Source organism: Colias croceus, chromosome 29 (genome assembly GCF_905220415.1).
Source record: "Colias croceus chromosome 29, ilColCroc2.1".
NCBI classification, from domain to species: Eukaryota; Metazoa; Arthropoda; class Insecta; order Lepidoptera; family Pieridae; genus Colias; species Colias croceus.
Genome location: NC_059565.1, coordinates 672214 through 687916, shown reverse-complemented (window position 1 = coordinate 687916; position 15703 = coordinate 672214). Strand labels below are relative to the sequence as shown.

Below are 15703 nucleotides of genomic sequence, written 5' to 3'. Positions count from 1 at the left end.
GTCACTAGCAACACTAGAGAAAAAACGCGGGATTTTTCATTTGCACACAGTTCGTTAGATTTGAAATCTGTCAGTGAATTAAAAAATAAGGAAGTGTTATTATATTATGTTTTTGTTTTTTGGTTTTTTGAATATTATGGGCGGATTTGTGAACTAGCAATGCGCGATTCTAATCCTAATTTAGTCTACATTTTTGTTTAGTACGCATGCGCGTTTCCAGTTAGCTACATTCAATATGGCTCCCGTTTAGCGCTGTCTCCCGATTGATTTTTTTATTCCATACGATCTCACACCGGCCGCGTTTCAAACATATATAAAACACACACGAATTTTTATAAATATAACCACGGGCGGACGCGCGTTTGTTAAAAATAAATTGACATATATAACCTATTTATTATGTGCTAGTGAAGTTTTCTAATGTGTTCCATCAATCCCTTTTCGAAAATAGGTGAGTATGTAATGTATTAAGTAATCCAGTGTTAGTGGGAAATTATATTAGAGCCCACGTAATGTTGTATAATCTGTGACAATTTGTATGACCTAAAAAACAGGCATAATGCAGTTAGTGTAGCCTTAGAAATCTTGTAATGTTCCATTTTTAAATGTGACATTTTTCTTTTTTTTAAGTGAAAAGTGAGGCAATAGGTGACATAATAATTTGAGTGACCTTTTTCTTGTATTCGGGTTTTTTGAATTTTTCTCTTTTTAGTGTATACGCGTGTCCTTGTCTAAATCTCCTGAATGAGGTGATAAGCAAAAACGGTGCGCATGTCAAGTGATGAGATAATTTTTAATAGACCGGAGGCGTGCCTTAATTTTTATTAGAAAAATTACTGAATACTGTGTCAAGCACAGATGTCAAGTTGCCAAGCAATGTTCATAGACTGCGTTCACATATTCTAAAATATTTTTTTAGGGCATTATTAATTTATTACAATTTTATGATCTAAAGTCTGTGTTAATTTTAAATACCTAGGTACCTATGCTTTCGTGAATGAGTAATATAATATTATGATTAAATGGGTTTTAATAAATTACAGGGCTAGTGTGCATGACTAGAAAATATAATTTTAGTAGGTATAACAATTACTAACTACGATATAATAGGTCTATAGGTATTATTTTTTTTTTTTTTTTTATAGACGAGAAGATCTTTGCATAACTTTCGTAATATTATGTTCTGTTATTTCAACATACAATACATTATGGATTACATATTTTTATTCCATTTATAAAACTTTAGTTAAATACCTTATTATATATCCATACTAATATTATAAATGCGAAAGTAACTCTGTCTGTCTGTCTGTCTGTTACTCAATCACGCCTAAACTACTGAACCAATTTGCATGAAATTTGGTATGGAGATATTTTGATACCCGAGAAAGGACATAGGCTACCTTTTATTGCGAAATATGTACCACGAGCGAAGCCGGGGCGGACCGCTAGTTCTGTTATATTTCAGTTATACTAGCTGGTAAAAGTTAGTAACCGTTTGACTAGCTGCGCTCCGCGGTTTCACCCGCGTGGCTCCGCTCCTGTTGGTCTTAGCGAGATCACATATTATAGCTTATAGCACAGAGCAAGGCTTATAGATTTCCTCGATGAATGGGCTATCTAACACCGAAACAATTTTTCAAATCGGACCAGTAGTTCCCGAGATTAGCGCGTTCAAACAAACTAAACTATTCAGCTTTATAATAATAGGTAGTACAGATTCTGGTTCAAATAATTATCGTTTAAAAAAGTTTGCGAATTTTTGAAACGTAAAAAAAATTGATTTATAATGTACCTAGGTATATGACTGTGCTTTTATGTGTAACTAGGTTTCCGCCCGCGGCTTCGCCCGCGTTTTCAAAGAAAAACCCGTTCCCGTAGGATTTCCGGGATAAAACCTATCCTATGTCCTTTCTCGGGTATCAAAATATCTCTATACCAAATTTCATGCAAATTGGTTCAGTAGTTAAGGCGTGATTGAGTAACAGACAGACAGACAGACAGAGTTACTTTCGCATTTATAATATTAGTATGGATGTGTATGTTACGATTGGTGAAGTATGGTTGTTACCTGTAAGATAATAAAATATTATTTCTATTATAAATTATAATTAAAAAAATAATCCATCCCACTAGCTTTTCGCCCGCAGCTTCGCCCGCGTTGACAAAGGAAAACCCGCATAGTTTCTGTTCCCGTGGGATTTTCGGGATTTACTAATGCAGTGATTGGGATTAAAAGAATGCTATAAAAGATAAAATCAATTCGATCCAGTAGTTCCTGTTATTAGCTCGTTCAAACAAACACTTCTCATCTTTGATCGCAAGTAGGTTGACCTACATTAATGTTTTCCCGTTAAAAAATATATTTTTCACACAAAGGGTAACCATAATATGGCCACTGCTATATAATAATTATAATTAATTAAAAAATATGTATATTTTTAAATAATTAATATATTTAAAACTAGATTTCCGCCCGCAGCTTCGCCCGCGCAGTCAAAGAAAAACCCGCATAGTTCCCGTTCCCGTGGGATTTCCGGGATAAAACCTATCCTATGTCCTTTCTCGGGTATCAAAATATCTCTATACCTTGCTGCATGCAAATGTGTTCAGTAGTTAAGGTGTGATTGAGTAACAGACAGACGGACAGAGCTATTTTCGCATTTATAATATTAGTATGGATTAATAAATATTTTGTTTGTAAATTCTTCATAATGTTTTATTAAGAAATCAAAATAATCATTTATGTTTGTAAACATGTTAATTATTGTATAGAATAATTTGTTTGTAAACATTCAATTATGTTTGAATGATGTAATGCAAAAGAACTGTCGATTTCAAATTTATATTTACACTAGGTTTCCGCCCGCGGCTTCGCCCGCGCAGTCAAAGAAAAACCCGCATATTTCCCGTTCCCGTGGGATTTCCGGGATCGAGTCATTTTCCCGGGATAAAAAGTAGCCTATGTCCTTTCTCGGTTATCAAAATATCTCCATACCAAATTTCATGAAAATTGGTTCAGTAGTTTAGGCGTGATTGAGTAACAGACAGACAGACAGAGTTACTTTCGCATTTATAATATTACATAGTATGGATTACACTAGGTTATAGTAAGTAGGTATTCCGCGGTCCGCCCGTGGCTTTGGTTCCTCTGTCTAAAACTTTGATTTGGCTTCAACAATGATAGAGTTTCATAATATATTATATTCTTTTAAAATAGGTACCTACCGTAAATTATAACCTAAACGAGTAGTTCCTGAGATAAGCTCGTTTAAACGAACAAACATAATATTAGTAATATATTAGTAAGTAGGTTATTATGAAAGTCACATTGAAGTTATTGAATTAACGAATACCTATGTGTTTATGCACATCTGTGGGTTTAACCGGAATTTATTATTTAACCGGTTAAAAATGAATGCAGTAAAAGTAGAGCTTATAGAGACTATAAGACAAATAATTTTATGTATCATGTATGTATGTAATTTATTTATGTAAGTATATTGAATGGCGACCAAGAACCGGACGGCCGCGGCGCACTGTTGGACGCCCTCCCACTAGATGGTCGGATGATATAGCTGGGCGCAGATGGTTAAGCAAAGCCAAAGATCGGCAACTGTGGCACAGTATGGGGGAGGCCTACGTCCAACAGTGGACTTATCCGGGCTGAATGGATGGATGGATGATGATGGATGAAGTATATTAAAATATTATAAAGAGTTTGTTTCTTCGAACGCGTTAGTGGCTGTTAGATATCGAGGAAGGCTATCCATACTAATATTATAAATGCGAAAGTAACTCTGTCTGTCTGTCTGTTACTTAATCAAGCCTTAACTACTGATAACTGAACCAATTTGCATGAAATTTGGTATAGAGATATTTTGATACCCGAGAAAGGACATAGGACTACTTTTTACTTCGGGACATAGGATAGATTTTATCCCGGAAATCCCACGGGAACGGGAACTATGCGGGTTTTTCTTTGACTGCGCGGGCGAAGCCGCGGGCGGAAAGCTAGTAGGCTATATATCATCACGCTTAGACTAACAGGAACGGAGCAATGTGGGTAAAACCGCGGGCCACAACTAGTAGATAAACTAAATCGGGATCCTACGGGAAAACTATGCTGGTTTCACTTTAACTACGCGGGTCTCGCGGGTAAAGCCGCGGGTTAATAGCTATAGTAGTTTAAAATCTAGGAATTCCAAAAGGAACAGGCTAAGATCTAAATGTAATCTAGCATTCACGTGTTTGCACTAGATATGGGTCGCTAACTCTAGGGTCAACACTCAGTGTTGATCTAATAATAGAAATAGGGCTGGTACTCGTTAGTTTTTATTTATTTATTATGTTTTTCATCGCTTCTAAATCTTCTTGCTCTACGAAGTAAGAAGAGATTTGCTTTATAGTAATAAGAACATTTATTTTCTCATTTTATTATTTCATCGTTTTATCTTAAACCTAATAAATTCTATACTAAAACCTTCCTCTTGAATCACTCTATCTATTAAAAAAACCGCATTAAAATCCGTTGCGTAGTTTTAAAGATTTAAGCATACAAAGGGACATAGGGACAGAGAAAGCGACTTTGTTATATACTATGTAGCTAAGCTATGTAGTGATTCTTCTATACCCTACTATATTTTTTTACGAAAAAGCCTAATGTGTTGAATTTCGCATTCACTGTGCGAGTGATTATTATTTAATACAAACTTACAAAAATGGAGATGGCCTGATAAGCTGATGCATTTTAATGATGATTAATTATTATAATATTTATTTATTTATTATTATAGAATTTCCAACAAAGGACACAGTTCACGTTCATTACATCTTATTAAAATACATAATCTACTGTACCTTTAATTACAGGAAATTACAGCGTTCAATGTTCATTACAATTCAACTACAATTTGTCATTTTATTAAAAAATATTAGGTATATAACAAATATTATAAAAATATTATAAAATAATTTTAAATGTACCGTAAATAATCAAAGTAAGTATTTTCAGTAGATATTTAGAAATATGGAAAGAAGGATTAAAAAAAAATAATTAAATATTTTTTTTTTCGTTAGTGACAGCCCTATGCCAACTTATACCTAACCGCCCTATATTATTACGGATATCCTCAATTGTCCAATTATTGTACATATATAGAGGTATATGAATGAATGAATAATAAGCCGTGTCTATTAATAAATAAAAATATTTAAAATACACATAAAACATGCTTTAAAATTTATTTATTTATTTATTAAATTTTAAATTAAATTGACAAAATCGACTGCTTGAAGTCAATAAATTACTGTATTGTCACCGATCCTTGATAAGTGTACAAAGTTTGAATTAAATCTGTCCGTTTAAAGTGGGTCAAAATCGAGTCTAAAGGTGTCGGTTACATACGAGTACATAAAAACATACAGGTGAAGAGCGTGTTAAAAATAATAATAGTTTAAAAAAACTAAAAAACACGCTTTTTATAGAAAACCGAACTAAAAAATAGAAAATTTTATCAAATTAGTGTATTGTCATCGGTCCTCAATAAAAAGTACTACAAAGTTTGAACGAAATCTGGCCGTTTAAAGTGGGTCAAAATCGCGCCCAAAGAAGTCGGTTACAAACATACAAACATACAGGTGAACCTACTATAAAGCGTGTAATAATAACACGTAATATACATAATATATGCCGTATACTAAAAGCTTTATTTACCAAAAAAAAAACATACTGGCCGAATTGATAACCTTCTCCTTTTTTTTGAAGTCGTTAAAAATAGCTTCATAACATTTTAAAAGACGCAGGTGTTTATAACACATTTTTTTAAGTGAACCTTTAACTGATAACCAATTTGGATGTATTTAAACTATTTAATAAGAATCTACGAGGTGATTAAATATGTATAATCTATTCTAATATTATTAAGCTGAAGAGTTTGTTTGTATGTTTGTTTGTTTGAACGGGCTAATCTCGGGAACTACTGGTCCGATTTGAAAAATTATTTCGGTGTTAGATAGCCCATTTATCGAGGAAGGCTATATAGCTATATTATATCATCACGCTAAGACCAACAGGAGCGGAGCCACGCGGGTGAAACCGCGCGTGAAACCTTACTCGATAAATGGACTATCTAACACCGAAATAATTTTTCAAATGAGGCCAGTAGTTCCCGAGATTGGCGCGTTCAAACAAACAAACAAACTTTTCAACTTTATAGTATTAGTATAGATTGAAATAAAAAGATAAGAAAAATGGTTTACAAATATATTCTTAGATCTACCGTATTTATTTACATATAGTTGCGTAAATTCAGGCAAGGAACCAATTAAAAATAATTTTATAATTAAAAAATGCAATAAAAAAGAATTGTAATTGAAAAGTTGCTCAATCTTAAGTTCATGGTCATTTCCTTTTCAACACTTAGACTGGTTGCAGAGCTTGACCGACCATCAGTGCGTACCGTCGGTCCTGACGATACGCATCAACAATGTGTATGACTATGACACTAATGCGTATGACAATACGCGTGCGTATGGTCGGTCTAGCTATGAACGGTTTTATGAATTTCCATACATATGACAAGCGCGACTGACGTACGTACTGATGGTCGGTCAAGCTCTGCAACCGGCCTTAATTATTTATACCAAAGATTTATTTGTACGCATGTATGAAAAATAAAAATTAGTTTAAAATCCATACTAATATTAATATTATAAATGCGAAAGTAACTCTGTCTGTCTGTTACTCAATCACGCCTTAACTGCTGAACCAATTTGCATGAAAGGTATAGAGATATTTTGATACCCAAGAAAGGACATAGGCTACTTTTTAGGGTAAGAGCGGGTATTACCGGTCACCTAAGGACAAAAATAAACAACTCATAAAATAATCAACTTATCTTTATTAAACTTTACGAAAATGAAACATAGTCTTACCCTCTAACGAATTACTTGATTTAAGATCAATAGTAATTGTATTTTTGGTGTAATCAACATAAGAAAAAAAAATGACTTTGACCGGCATTAGACTCCATGGAAGGCAATTCCGGTCACCACGGTTCTAATGCCGGTCAGCGTAGTTTAATGACAGTCAGCGTAGTTTAAAGCTGGTGAGCGAAGCCTAAGTCAAAGTTTTTCTGAAACATATATCACACATGTAGTTTTCAGGCGTCACACTACCCGTACATTCAGCATGCGCCCACAGCCCACAAATAACACATCTGTACCAGAGTTCATTGTTTCTCCCGTAATCATCACACAGAACACACTTGTTTTCAGAATCATTATTTTCAATATCTGTGTCATCTTCTTTACGCAAGTCAGTCATCTCTATATCAGATTCTGAACTGCTGCTAGTGTTATTTTTCTCCTGAAGAATTCTTTTTTTGACTGTGTGGGCTGTTTTTTTCTTTCCATTTGGGTTCAGTTTGCTTTGCCTTTTCTTATCCTCACTTTGCTTTTTAGTGGCTTCTTTAGTAACATTGCTCTTCAGATTCTTTCTTGTCTCAGACTTCTATAGCGGGATAGCAGATTTCTATAGAAAACTATAGCGGGTAACTCCGGTCAGCTTGACCGGCAATAGACGACAGAAGGTATTTTTGTGAATCATATTTTTTTTACAAAATAAACAAACAACAGCGTGAAATAAGACTAAATATTAAAAACTCGATCAGATCAGCAGTCCGGAAATCAATTAAGTATTGGTTTAATGTGATAAATTAAAGACCTACTTCTTATTTTCGGTGGACGAAAAATTGTATCAAATTGGCGCGAAAACTGACGACGTGCACTCCAGCTCAGCATGTAATCGGAACTGAGCGGGAGTCGGCGGGGCGCGGTCGGGAACGATCACGACACCTTGTTTACATGTGTGTGTGCATTTAGCGCACCATTTTGTATGTAATAGCTAGTATATTATTATTAGTCTGTGGTAATAGTAAAGTGACTGGTATTATCTCCTGACTGGAGTTGCCCGCTCTTACCCTACCCCGGGAAATAGGATAGGTTTTATCCCGGAAATCCCACGGGATCGGGAACTATGCAGGTTTTTCTTAGAATGCGCGGGCGAAGCTGCGGGTGGAAAGCTAGTAACCTATAATTTTTTTGTTCTAAAACAATATTTAAAAAATACCTTATAAAATTTATCACTACATAGTACAAAACAAAGTCGCTCTCTCTGTCCTTTATGTATATGTGCCTTTGTATGCTTAAATCTTTAAAACCCAACGGATTTTAAAGCGATTTTTTTTAATAGATAGAGTGATTCAAGAGGAAGGTTTTAGTATATAATTTATTAGGTTTTAGAGAAAGCGGGCGAAGCCGCGGGCGGAAAGCTAGTATAAATATATAACAAGAAAAATTTTGAACCACGTAGATACGGTCTTTAGCCTATAAGGATCACGTTGAGAAATTATTTTTTGAAATAGATCGAGTAGTTCCTTATATTACTTAGTATAGATATTTGGAAATAATAATAGTTAAAAAAAACTAAAAAACACGCTATTTATAGAAAACCGAACTAAAAAATAGAAAATTTTATCAAATTAGTGTATTGTCATCGGTCCTCAATAAATCTACAAAGTTTGAATGAAATCTGGCCGTAAATCGTGGCCAAAGAAGTCGGTTACAAACATACAAACATACAGGTGAAGCTAATATAAAGCGTGTAAAAAAGCTACCATTTTATATTTATAACTGCGATATACGCAATGATCAGTAGAATTTTCACAAAAAATTGGGTTCACTTGGTTTTATCGTGTAAAAATTTTTGCTAAAGCAAAGCAAAGCCTTGTTTGTGCGTTTATAAAGTTTTCACAAATCAATTTAATATTTTATATAAAACTAACGCTCTACCACACAAATTTGCCTCCTGTTATTCAAATATTTTTTTCTATTTTTGCAATATTTTTCATTCATACTCTGCTTCTATAGGTCGAAGCTTGAATCTAGCGTTAAAAAATGAATTATCTTACAATAAAAATATGCAAAAATCTAAATATTTGTTACGCAGGTTAACGCGATCAAACCAATAATCAAAAACTCTTATCAACTTAATAATATTAGTATAGAAATATTAAACATATCAGCTTACAAATTTCATTCAATTAGGTGCAGTAATTTCTGCGTGATTAGCATACTAACATAAAAAAATTTATTGACATGATGCATACAAAAAAAATGTGAAATGTTTATTTTATTTACAAAAAGACATTAAACAATCGGGCATTACTAATATCATAATAATAAATAAACGTCAAGAGAGAGTTGGCTTTACATAGAAAGGGTTCCGTATTACCCTACAATAAACCGTAAACGTTATGAAAAATTTATTCTATAGGTATTCTACTAATATTATAAAGAGTGAAGTCAAAAGCTCGTGCACGAACAATTAATTTAATTTCTTTGACTTTGACTGCGCGGACGATGCCGCGGGTGGAAAGCTAGTTATTAATAATTTTACCGTTAGAAAACCTTTACCGTATAAAATGAGCTACATGTTTTTTTGTTTACAATATCCCGAAAGGTTATTGGCATTACCTAGTACATATTTTCTTTCATAATCAATTTCAATCATCTAAAGATTATTCAAATAAAATTAAATATGTGCGTTTAAATCGTCTTAATACATATTTACCACCTGTTCGAAAAGTTTCTACAGAGGACAGCCGGCAAGAAACTCTGCAGTTGCTCTTTTTAAATAATATCAATATTCCAACAATTTACGTTTAAAAAAAGACGGGTTGCACTCCGGGAGTGCCGGCAGAAGTGAAAACTTGATTATTTAACGTTCAGCATGTTTGATATTTTGGAATGGTATCCGTCTTACGCATGGAATATAAGACCTAATCCTCCGTCCGTACATCCGTCTTACGCTTTTTCGATCAGGCCACGTGTCCTGAGGCGAGTTTAAGATTTTATACCCAACACCGCTAAAGAAGTTTTCACTTTAATAATTTTGACCCATATTAACGGAAAGACTTTGTATAAGTACTATCAAGGATCGGTTATATCAGGAGTATAATATTATAAAAGCGTGCTTTTTAAAATATATTTTATTACTAGCGTTGTCTCGCGGTTTTATCCGCTTCTATTCTTCTATTGGACATAACGTGATGATATATAGCAGATAGCCTTATTCGATAAATGGGCTAAATAACGGTAAAAAATTGTTAAAATCGGACCGGGGTTTCTGTGATCGCTAAATTGATTGCTAAGCACAAATCTCGAGAACAGCTGAACCGATTTCGTTAATTCTTTTTTTATAATATTCCTTGAAGTACGAGGATGGTTCTTATGCAGAGAAAACGTAGACATGTACCACGGGCCGGACCGCTCACAGAACTATAGTGAGACCGCTGCGCTAGTCCGCTAGTGTTAGTATAGAAATTCGATGCGGAACCCTAAAAAGCGACGTGACACAGCCCTAAGTTATTCTCTGCTTTAAATGAAAGTCAGTACTATATTTGCTTCGTTGTAAGTCGGTTAGTTGCGTGTAAGTGATAATAAATAGTTTCTCGTACTTGTAAGTAAATTTTTTGGATTATTTTAATATTTTTAAGGTAAGTTTTACATTGTTGGGTTTTAATGTAAAAGTTGTAAGCTTTAATCTATCTGTGAAGGAAATTTCATTTAAATTTGTTGAGTAGTTCTTGTGAAAGTGTAATAATATTATATACAAAACGATTTGCGCATTTTTTTAATATTGGTTATTAGTAGCTTAGTAGTTTTTGATTTATGGGTTTGTGAATAATTAAATTTCTATTATATAAAAAATGTATGAAGAGTTTTTTTTTGTCCATCTTTTTATCTGTTTAAAAAAGATTATCGGTACTTACATTACGTTATTTTTTGTAGTTATTTAATATTATGTAAACGCGAAAGTTTTCTAGAATCAATATTTGTCGCTCTTTCACGTAAGAACAGCTGATCGGATTTGCATGAGATTTGGTACAGAGATAGATTTAGCCTGGATGAGCTTATTGAGCATATAGTTTTTATCAGGGTACCGGTGATTTATAGTAAATACTAGTTATTTTCCCTGGCTTGTCCGGGTTCGCCTATGTTATAAGCAATTATTTGAAGATCTTTTATTTTATTACTTACTATAAACTGTACGTTTTTTTCTACGTTGTATGTGTAAGTAAGTTTTTATGTTACGTTGTCACACCATAACGGCTAAAGTAAGTACTTTTGATGAAATTCCTTGAGCAAATATTTTTGAAGTGATACCTCTTTATCGGGGTTGGAAAAAATTTTTGTGTAACATTTTTCCGTTACGCGCCATCTTATTCTTATCCCTACCACGCGTGATTCGACGTATTTCTGTAAAGTTGCATAAATTATTATTTTTGAAAAATAAGGTCATAAAGAAGTTTCACTTCTTACGTGTGTACACTAGTACATGCACACATTTTTTTCTTAAAATTGAACGTGTAATAAAGGGATCGTGATTATATGATGACGCAAGCAAATTAAGGTCATAAAGCCTCGTTTTTAAAATACCTCCATAGATAAATTAACTCATTTAGATTAAAATTTCAATAGGATTCCCACGGAATAATTATGTTATTATAAAAGATAATATAATAAAAAATTAAGAGCAAGTGTGTTATTTCAGAAAAAAACAGTGGAAAATTATTATTTTTTACATTCAAGTATTTATTTATAAAGTAAGTTAATCATTAGGTACATATTTCTCAAGTTATAAACTACGTAATAAAAAAAATATTTTTCTAGTAAGTATATACCACAGTCCACAATAGAACAAATAATATTGTAAATTGTAATACTGTGATAGAACTGTGCGGTGTGCCTCGTGATTTTGACCGTGTTTTGACCGTTCGCGTTGTTAAAACTACAGAAAATCTTTTTTCCACCATTTTGAATTTTCACTCCTTAGGAGTTGATTTTTTTAAAATATAGGTAATAAATAAATAATACCAACATTCTTGATTAAGGAGTAACAAGGAATACATTCTTTAGATTTTCTATGTTTACGTTTTCACTCCATAAGAACCATCCTCGTACTTCAAGGAATATTATAAAAAAGAATTATCGAAATCGGTCCACCCGTTCACGCGTGATGAGTTGATGACGTGACCAAGGGAAATGGGGATTCATTTTTATATATACCTAGAGATTAAATGACACAATATTTTTCTAATAAAAAGAAAATATATCGAAAAAGTAAAAGAACGATAGGCCTAAAAGAAATGTCAAATACCAGAAAAGGACATACATATGAATAGCTGTGTAAAGGAAAGAGACAGATATACACAATTGTGTCAATTTGTACAAAATTCGATGCACCGTGCGCATGAATGGATTTTACCGTTTTTTAACCGACTTCCCAAAAAAAGAAAGTTATTGTAACAACGTTGATAAGTTTGCCTTGTCAATAATTGTTCATGCTTACTTTTTTAGTGTTCCTACTGACGTAAAAATAAAATCATATACCTTTTTATGAAAAAGATACGTACTTCTTTCTTCTTACACACGTGACACAAGATTCATAAGAAGTGAAACTTCTTTCGCAAGATTCAAAGATACCAAAATCGTCGTCTTACTCCATGACGTGACGGTATTGCCATGATGCTTCCTTGAAATTTTACTCTCAACGTGCCTAAAGAAGTTAGAATTACTAGCTTTCCGCCCGCGGCTTCGCCCGCGTATTTAAAGAAAAACCCGCATAGTTCTCGTGGGATTTCCGGGATGAAACCTATCCTATGTGTTAATCCAAGTTACCCTCTATATGTGTGCTAAATTTAATTTTAATCGGTTCAGTAGTATTTGCGTGAAAGAGTAACAAACACACACACACACATCCTCACAAACTTTCGCATTTATGATATTAGTAGGATCTAAAATTGCTTAATTATTAAAATAATAAATAATATACATAATATTATTAAAAATAATATTATTAAGTAGGTAGTATTTTTTGTTAAATATTATGTACTTAAGTACAGTATATAATTAGTTTTCATACTTCAAATATCTATTACCATACAATTATTGCATACTTACATTTTTATCAAAAATATATTATCATGATTGATACAGTAAACTATGAGATAACCGGTGTCTGACTGATAAACATTTTTGGGTCATTACGAATTTTGATAAAAATATATAAATAAATGTGCCACACCTAGCATTTGTACTTAGTATTTAAAATTATTAATTATTTCGGTGTGAGATAGCCCATTTATCGAGGAAGGCTATATACCATCACGCTATGACCAACAGGAGCGGAGCAATGCGGGTAAAACCGCGGGGCACAGCTAGTTTCAAATAAACGTGCTTGGGGTTGTACCGGGATAGAAAAAATATAAATACATTATGTGTTTCACCAAGGTAAATACTTAATAGTAACCAGTAGAGGTAAATCTCTAGCGTCCTATCACTAGACACTAAAATAATACCATAATACCGCTCCGTTGCGACGTAAGAAAAAGACACACAAACAAACTTTCACGTATATAATATTAGCACAGATAATATAATACTATACTAGTAAGGATGTAACTCAGTAAAAATGTAGCTTTCTAATTGTACAAAAGAATTTTTGAAACATGTATGTGTGTAATATACAGTGCGAATATGAGCAAGCAAAAATTTTGTGCCATCATCATTTTCATCAATTTTATATAATATGTAATTACTACTGTGCTCCGCGGTTTTACCCGCAGTTCTCAGCTCCTGTTGGTCTTAGCGTGAAGATAATATATAGCCTATAGCCTTCCTCGATAAATGGGCTATCTGACACCGAAACATTTTTTCAAATCAGACGAGTAGTTCCTGAGATTAACGCGTTCAAACAACCATTAAACAAATTTTTAATATCAGTATAGATACCAGTTGTTTCACGCATCTTCGTCTGCGTGGAGACGATAAATTTTCATGGTACAAACTTTCACCCACTTATTTCATCCCCTTGGGGTTAGAATTGATCAAAATTCTTAGCGGATGCCTACGCTAGGTCTCAACATCTACCTGCATGCCAATTTTCAGCCCGATCCGTCCAGTGGTTTGGCCTGTGCGTTGGTCGATCACTATGTCAGTCAGTCAGTCACCTTTGAGTTTCATATCACTACATATAGTATGTACATATAAAACAAAGTCGCTTTCTCTGTCCTTATATCTCTATGTCCCTATGTCCCTTTGTATGCTTAAATCTTTAAAACTACGCAACGGATTTTGATGCGGTTTTTTTAATAGATAGAGTGATTCAAGAGGAAGATTTTAGTAGGTACATATTATATCATTTATTAGGTTTTAGACAAAGCGGGCGAAGCCGCGGGCGGTAAGTTAGTATTTAGATATATGCTTTTCGCCCGGTTTTTCTAAAACCTAAATAAGGCACTATCACTTTAGTCTGTCCCAAGGTCTGTCCCAAGCTGTCCAACTCCACTATAAAAATTGCCTTTTGACAGCTCGACGGGTGATACCAAAAGTGATGTCCAAAAGATTATCGATTGTGATACCATTCCGATTATAAATTCAAAATATTATCATAAATCGAATCAGGTACGTAAATAATAATTACAACCTAAACGTACTAATAAGATATGTAATAATAAGACCACATATGGATGCATTTTATGTTAAAAGTAAACTAAACTAATATTTTATTATTTATTGGTTTCTATCTTAAAATTTGATTGTCTTTATGTTTAAATTACATAACATAATAGAAGAGTTTTTCTGTATCGGATATATTTACAGAGTATTTCTACCAAATACCAATTAGGTACATATTATAATCTATCGAACCATCATTGAATATAGGTCTACCAGAATCTGATGGCATATTTATATTTGAGAAATAAAAGATTTTCATGTGGCAACTTATTTGACAACTATCAAATTGGTTGTCAAATTATTTGTCTTTTTTGTAGTTGATGAATAATTTTTAGGATTTTGTCTAAAAAATCTTCGAAAATGTCGAAAAAGCCGCTGCGATCACAAGCAAGATGTGTTGTTTATAATGTGTATAGAAAAACATTCGATGAAGAAGGGTCAAACACATCACAATTTTGAATTTTGAAGATTTTATTGGTAAATTGGACTTACCCGTTTTGATAATTTAATTTAAAAAATATTGTATGTAAGTAGGTAACTATAATATTGTTCGTTGATTAGAATATAATTTTATGAAAACTTATTACAGGAGTTTCCAATACGGCTATTCTTCAAGTCCAAGCTGTCCAAGTCAATTTTATAATGTCTGTATCTGTTGTGTATCTGTTGATACTTACGAAAATAAACATAGTTTTATTTTATTTTATAAAAAATTATAAGCAGTTTTGATCTACATTATCATTATATCGATATTTTCACATGGCATACTGGTAATGAATATACAAATATAGGTATGTGTAAATAATAATATATAATACCTGTTTAAAATTAATATGTATAATTATAGTATATTATACATGTAAGTATGTACCTACATAATATTAAGTGGATATCTCATTATTAAGTACAGTATTGTCCACTTATGTAATGTGACTATATATATATTGAGGAAAAAATAAAAAATAAGCACTATCAAGATCGTTCAGTCCATTTTCCCTAGGGTTGCACACTCAAAATTTTGATTTCCCTAATTGCCATCAGATTCTGGTTTACCTATAATTCTGTGTAGACATCACTCAGTGGGCGGGGCCTGTCCATGAAGTACAATGTTACTTGTATG

The 15703-nt window shown here is 33.0% G+C and overlaps 1 protein-coding gene across 1 annotated transcript in view; it reads left to right on the top strand.

Annotated features, from left to right (window-relative positions):
• Positions 1–230: 230 nt before the first annotated feature.
• Positions 231–15703, top strand: part of LOC123704293 (putative fatty acyl-CoA reductase CG5065) — a 48413-nt gene continuing 32940 nt past the window's right edge. Inside the window, exon 1 of the mRNA XM_045652607.1 lies at positions 231–451. The gene's annotated coding sequence lies outside the window, so the exon portion shown is untranslated. The remainder of the gene's footprint in view (positions 452–15703) is intronic.